At 38.0% G+C, this 7,049-nt stretch overlaps 1 pseudogene; it reads right to left on the reverse strand.

The window, feature by feature from the left end:
- Positions 1 to 788: 788 nt before the first annotated feature.
- On the reverse strand, positions 789 to 5,578 carry LOC127227608 (olfactory receptor 52E8-like; annotated as a pseudogene).
- Positions 5,579 to 7,049: the final 1,471 nt, after the last annotated feature.

Raw genomic sequence — 7,049 nt, forward strand, 5'->3', positions numbered from 1 at the left:
TCACAATACCATCTTACTTATTGTTTCACTGTATTATTCTTGCTATCTGGTGGATCAATTCACTGTTTTAGTTGTTTATTCAGTACCTTCATACAGATTTTGTGACTTTAAGTGAGTTTGTGTGTGTCAGCGATGTAGTCTTAGGCTTTTCACATTCTGACTAAGTCCTTTACCTCTGTCATGTACCCACAATCACTTTCTATTCTCATTTTGGTCAGTATTTCTTTAAGTTTTCTAGAATGTCATTCAATGCAAGATGTACCCAGGACACAAATTCCTTTCCATCTACTTTAACATACCCCTGAATATCTGGGTTATTCATTTACAGAAACATAGATATTACTATAATAATTCACTATGCTAAATCACAAAATTGTGAACACATTATGTCCAGATTGTATTTTATTAATAATAGCAGTCATAAGACATGAATAATTTATTCACATAGAATTTCAGAAGACATAGAAGACTAGAGTCTACTTTGAAGCAAGTGTCAGATCATTGAGAGAGCTTTTATGTCTGCAGGATAGTTTGACAGATTGCCACCTGTGGTGAAATTTTGTTTGCAGTCTAACAAATAAAACTCCCCTGAATATCAGAGTTAGGAACTAGCCAAACTAGTTAGCCATAAACACCAGGCAGTGGTAGCACATTCCTTTAATCCCAGCAGCTACATTTGTTAAGCATAGAGGCCAGGCAGTGGTGGCACACACCTTTAATCCCAGCTCCTGGGAGGCAGAGGCAGGTGGATCTCTCTGAGTTCAAGGTCACCATGGGCTACCCAAGATTTATCCAGTCTAAAAGAGAAACAGAGCCAGGTGGTAATGATTCACACCTTTAGTCCCAGTTCTCTTCATAAAGTAATGTTTAAGGCAATTTTCTTGTGCTTCAGGTGTGTTGGGTTAGTTAGGTCTTGCTGTTATAGGTTAGCTGGGCTCTGGTGATGCCAATTTGCTTTTTCTGTTATTGACTGTGTTCTTAAACTGGCATTTTGCCATCCAAATTTGTGATGATTTTAGATACAGGTGTAGATTTCTATATTCGTTTTTGTTAGGTGGGTGTTTTTCTCCTTAGTTTTTATTTCTTTCTGGTTTTTTGCCTAAATGAACAAGAGTTGTGGTGACTAGTACGTCTTTAGGCTCAATTGGGTGTCCCCTCTGGTTTTCGGGGGGGGGGTGGCTATAGGGCACTAGATCCATAAATCCTTTTCTGAAGCTGTAGACCAGGATATGCAGCCCAGGGATGGTGTGCAGACTGGGTTTCCTAGCTCTTGTATGGCCTCTAGGGTTCCTAGGGCCAGCTTATCCTCCAGTACACATACCAGCACTGGAGTTACTGGATCTGGCCTATGCTCTAGGAAAGCTGAATTCTTTTGAAGTTATAGACCAGGTGTCCATAGATATGGTTTGGCCTCTGGTAAAGCAGAAGTTTTTTCTGGAGTTGTAGTCCCGAGTTTGGAGCCAGGGATGTGGGTGTGGAGAGGGGATTCACAGTCTGGAGTTATTAGGCAGGCTTAAAGGGACTTTGTGAGCAGTGGAAAATGTTCTACCTTAGGTGCCTAGAACAAGCCTAGCCTCTTGTAAGGATGCCAGGGTTATGGGACCTAGTATGGAATCTAGAGGAGAAAGTACAGCCTGTACTTATTAGGCAAGTTTTTACCTAGGGTTCCTTGGTACTGTCTGGCTTCTAGTAAAGCCATAAACTTCTTCCAGAGTAGTAGGACAGGATATGGGGTCCATGGCTGGAGGTGCAGTCTGGGGTTATTGGAGAGGCTTAAAGGGGTTTAATGGGTGATGGGTGGTATCATCTTTGGAGATCATAGGGCCACTTTGGTCTCCAGTTCCAGGGGACTTTCTGGCTTCTTTTACACATTATAATTTTGTAAATCACGCCTGTCATATACATTGATGGACACCAGGCAGTCTTCTGAATATAATACTTTTGCTTAATCATTTGCTTATTGACAAATGCTTTTTTAACTTGGAACAATTATAAGTATAGGATCAATGAATATCTATATATGGATTTTTGGATGATAGCTTTTTTGTTTTTTGTTTTGTTATAAATAACTGGGAATGGTTTTGTTTAGTCATATCTCATGTCATTGGGGGAAACTGAAAATATGATACATTCTTTACAACATCTTTGTCCTATTTTTCATTCCTTCCTGTAATATAATAAGATTCCAATTTCTCTCTATATATTCTTATATTTGGTATGACTAACATTTTTAATTTTAGCCATTTTAATAGATATGCAATGTCATTTAATTATAATTTCAATTTGTGTGATCCTTGGTGACTTTTCATGTGTTTATTTGTCACTCATCTCTTTATGAAAAATCTATTTGAAATTTTTCAAAATTTTCAAATTTGGGATCTTTGGTTTTTATTTCACTTATAAAAAAATTTTGCGAATTTCAGGCACAAAAAGAAGAACATGGTATGTACTCACTCATATATGGATTTTAGACCTAGAGCAAAGGATCACCAGCCTATAATTCATACCACCAGAGGAACTAGGATACAAGGTGTATTCTAAGAGATTCATATAAAGTTCCTCACAGAAAGGGGAAGGGACAAATCCCCCAGAGCACAGGGGAAGTGGGGGGGCAGTGAATGGAGAGAGAAGTAGGAGAAAGCGAGGGGGAGGAGAGGAAAACACGTGCGACTAGGAAGATTGAGTCAGGGTAGGAATCGTAGACAGAAGAGAGAGAGAGAGAGAGAGAGAGAGAAAGAGAGAGAGAGAGAGAGAGAGAACATAAAAGAGCGAGCCAATATTGGTTTGAAGAGAAAACTGAACTTAAAGAAAGGTCTAGAGACCTACAAGACTGCCACCAACTAACAATTTGAGCAACCGTGGAAAGGCTACCATAAATGCCCTTCCCTGTTAGTGAGATCAACAACTAACTTACCCATTGAGCCCTCATCTAATACCTGTTGGAAACAGAAGCAAACACCCATACATTAAACACTGAGTCGAACTAGAACCCAGATGCAGACGGAGAGGACAAGACCAGGCTGCAAAAACACATAGAGACAGCTGAACTGAACAAGGAGGAGCTAACAGGCCCCTAGACTGATAGCTTGGAAGCCAGCATGGGACTCACTCAGGCCCCCCTGAATATGGGTCTCAGCCAGAAGGACTGAGCAGTCTAAGGGACCTCAGACAGTGGAGCCAGGATGTATCACTAGTGCACAAAAGGACCTTGCCAACACATTCCCCATGGAGGGATACTGCCTTAACCTAGAGACAGGAGAGAAGACCTAGTCCCTACTTCAAATGACCTTGACATCTACATGACCCCACCTGGATGGCATTGCCCTACAAGTGGAATTGGGGTGGGGAGATGGGAGGGGAGGGTGGTCGGGGTGCATGTAAGAGGGCAGAGAGGGTAAAAGGGAGGGAGGGAGAGGGAACTGGGAACGACATGTAAAATAATAAATTAAATAAAAAATTTTTGCACAGTTGAGATTCAAAGATATTGTCTGATAAGAGTTACAAGTATTTTATTCCAGTATTGGATTATTGTTTTCATTTTCTTAGTATCATATTGTAAAAAAGCAAAATTTAAATATTTTAATTAATAGGTATCAGAATAGGGATTATGAAGGTCATAGGGTTAGTGAAGAATTTGTTCAGTTATCTTTCACTGAAGCTTAGTGCATCCCTGACCCATCATCTGATTATTGTGCATTTCTAGAGACATACACAGCATGTGGAAGAAGTCCTTCAAGCTTGCAAGGGGCTTGCAACTCTTGTCTATCTATAGGATCTTCAAAAGATGTAATGTTTGTTATGTAGCAAGTGAAATTAAAAGATTTTGGTAAACTTTTTTCCCTGGCTTAGCTGAGACAAAGGTGAAGTTCACTCTGTACATGGGAGGCTTTGGGAGTATTACAACTTTGGGAGTATTACAACTAGAGGGGCTTCTTTTCTTCTTCTTTTTCTTTTTTATTTCTCTTTACTTTAGTGCTGTGTCCTTATTTCTCCATTATTTATATTTTGTTTTGTTTTTTCATTTGTTTGGATTTTTGTCATCTGGGAGAGTTCCTCCTTGCTTGTACTTAAAATGAAGAAGTCTGCACATTTGAGCTGAAGTAATTGATGCAATTGCTTTTTGTTTTGTCAAAGTCATGAGAATAGATTATAAAGAGATGGTGTAATATTTTGATCAATATTTTCTTTCTCATTGTAGCACAATGATGGGAGCCAATCCTGTAATGAAAAAAACTTGGAATTGTGATTGATTTCTTTTATCAGGACTCCTGGAACTCACATCTTGAACAGTGTTTTCAACCCTTGTGCATCTATGATAGATGCTAGCATCATCAAACCCCTGCACTGTAATCAATGGATTCTGATAAGAGTACTATGAAATAGTACTGGAGCTGCATTATCCTTGAAAGATCATCCTACTATCCATTTTAGAAATAAACCCTGTTTGTGAAACAAATATTTTTTTTCAGTCTTGGAACAAATATTTACTATAAAATTTATCTTATTTACTGCCCATGAGTATAAAAAACATTTAACATAATATTCTGTAAAGCAGTTGCTCCATCTAATCTCACACATAAACTCTCCTCTTTTAAGAATATGAAGAAAAAAAATCAGAAGACTACATGGCTCACGGTTAAACTTCCTTACCCAAAAAAAAAAAAAAAAAAAAAAAAAAAAAATCACGACAGGATCTCGAATATGCTTAGTTCTCACCCCATAAATAAGAGGATTAAGAGCAGGGGGGTGATTGCATATAAATTAGCAAGGAGGATGTAGATATACTGTGGAATATTGTGTTCAAATCCATGAGAAAAAGGCTGGAGTAAAAAAATCCAGGATAACAAACACATGGGAACCAAAGGTATGATGAGCTTTGAGCCTGGCTTCCTAGCATGGGAGTTTGAATACAGCATGGAGAATTTTCACGTAGGAAATAGCAATCAAAATAACATCCAAAACTATCATAGAGATGAGTATTAACCCAAATAATACATTAACCTTTATTCTGATACATGCCAGCTGGGCAATGCCCATGTGCTCACAGTACGTGTGGGGTATGATGTTGTGTCCACAGAATGAAAGCCTTAGAAGGAGAAATATAAGTGGAAAAACCAAAATGAAATTTTTGAACAGTCCAACTCCAGCAATAATACAGATTGTTCTGTTGGTGAGGACTGTGTTATATCTGAGAGCATTACAAATGGCAACACAATGGTCAAAGGCATTGGCAACAAGCATGAATGTTTCTATGCCTGTAAATAGATGTATAAAGAATATTTGAGCTAAACAATCCCTAAAGGCAATCTCATGAAAGCAAGCCAGAAAATGTTGAGTGCTTTTGGGATGGTTGCTATAGATAAGCCCAAGTCAGTCAGATGGCTAACAAATAGAACATAGGCTGGTGAAGGCTGTGTTCAAGCTGGATCACAAAGAGAATGATGACATTTCCTAGAACAGCAATAAGATAGACTGTACCAAATGGCAAACCAAGCCAGAAATCCAACTGTTCCAGTCCTGGGATTCCCAAGAGCAGGAAAGATGAAGGGTAAATCCATGAGCTGTTGCCTAGTGACATGCTGTCAGGAGCCTGATACACAGACTCATTTGAAGGAATCTATACAGGACCTGACAACCCTTCATCAGCATTAATAATAATGAGTAAGAACAAAAAAGTATGTGATTAGTGTACCTTCCCATGGAACACAGAAATGTTTTCCTTCATATTTCCTCTTTTTCTTTTCATTGATGTAAATGATGAATGAAGGTGACTATTTCTTAATAAATGAATGAATATTTACATTCTGCTCTAGATAATTTAAATCAAGTTTTGTCTTCATATAAATCAAATCTAGTGGGGAGATGAACCTAGCTACATCACATGGGCTTCTATTTAGGCTAAAATGTTTTGAAATATACATTTATAAACTGTAGATAAGTATATCTGAATGATAAATGACTACAAGCTCAGGCTACAGGTTAAGAGTGCAGCTATCAAAATATCCTTCAAATGTCATTTCTTTAACTAGAAATATGAGTAAGAATATGGTATGGCCCTCTTCCACTTGTGATCAATGGACCTCTTTCCTACTCTTTAACTTACCTGTAAATAACTATAATCAGGGGACAATGCTAACCCAAACTACATGGGTTATAAAATTTAAAAAAGCCCAATGCTTGTTTTTATGGGTTACCTTCTTTTGAGCTGTTATTTACAAGTTTCACCATTGTCTCTGTTTGCCCTCTAGAACATGATAAGATCCTAGTGCTGAAGGCATTACGCATTTATGTCATATGACATGAAGAAATCATGGTACTGGTACTGACCTGGAAAGTTCATCCCTTCTGGATAGTTTTCATAATACTGGGAGGTGCTATGTAACACACACACACACACACACACACACACACACGCACACACACACACACACAGAAATATAATTGACAGTCTTTGAGCTACAGTAACAATGGGTTTGGCAAGAAATGCCTACTGGTGTAGTAGTATCATAGATATTATGGAAGTAACAAACCATTCTCTCCTTAGATTTAAAGCCTGCTCCAGAAGCCGAAGAGATGGCTCAGTAATAAAAAGTGCATATTTATCTTCCAGAGAAACCCAGTTAGTTTCCCACCACCCACATAAAGCAGTTCAAAAAATAAGTAAACAACAAAAAAAAAAAATAACTAAATAAAATAAAATGAAATTCCCTTACATCAGGAGCAGAGAGGAATACCTCCACCCTAACATAAAGCTGTTTTGTAGTGGTTTTAAATTCACCTGAGGTACATTCTCTCCAATCCTATTCTTCATAACTTTTAACATGAAAGCACATTTTAAATAAGAGAGGACCAATGCTGAGTAGCTTCCTGGTAATCATCTATTAGGAGTAGATTCTTGAATGGGCTAAAATAGTATTAATAATAGAAAACAGGACACGTTTCTGTGAGCCAAGGGAATCAGGATGTTGTATCATACACACAAACTTGATAACATGGAATATCAAAGTCAAAATTCATAAGAACAAGAGAGGAATTGCCTTGTTAGAGGA

The sequence above is a fragment of the Phodopus roborovskii genome, unplaced genomic scaffold, assembly GCF_943737965.1.
Source record: "Phodopus roborovskii unplaced genomic scaffold, PHOROB, whole genome shotgun sequence".
In the NCBI taxonomy this organism is placed as follows: domain Eukaryota; kingdom Metazoa; phylum Chordata; class Mammalia; order Rodentia; family Cricetidae; genus Phodopus; species Phodopus roborovskii.